The sequence below is a fragment of the Trachymyrmex cornetzi genome, unplaced genomic scaffold (assembly GCF_001594075.2).
Source record: "Trachymyrmex cornetzi isolate Tcor2-1 unplaced genomic scaffold, Tcor1.1 scaffold2092, whole genome shotgun sequence".
Taxonomy (NCBI): Eukaryota; Metazoa; Arthropoda; class Insecta; order Hymenoptera; family Formicidae; genus Trachymyrmex; species Trachymyrmex cornetzi.
Window position 1 is genome coordinate 7,302 of NW_017296735.1, and position 347 is coordinate 7,648.

Genomic DNA, 347 nt, shown 5'->3' on the forward strand with positions numbered 1-347 from the left:
GGGCGAATTTGGATATTTTTATAAATAAATATCTCGTTAACTATTGCGAAAATTGAAAAATGGTAGAAGACATTCCGTCTCGGTTTAATCCGCTCTACCTGTCCATGATATTTGTCAGGAGAGTTATGGGACACCCTGTATATGACTAAATACGGATTATATTTAAGGACGTTCTCCGACTGCAGTTGTGCTCAACCTAAAGTTTACTCGCGTCCACGCAATCGCCCCTACACACAGAAAATATTAGTTGACTATCACCGTGTGCGCAGAAGTGTAAAAATGATCCTACTGCGTCACTCCGTGCGATGCGGCAACGCTGCCTTTTCGCTCTGTGCTTTGTGTTGTGT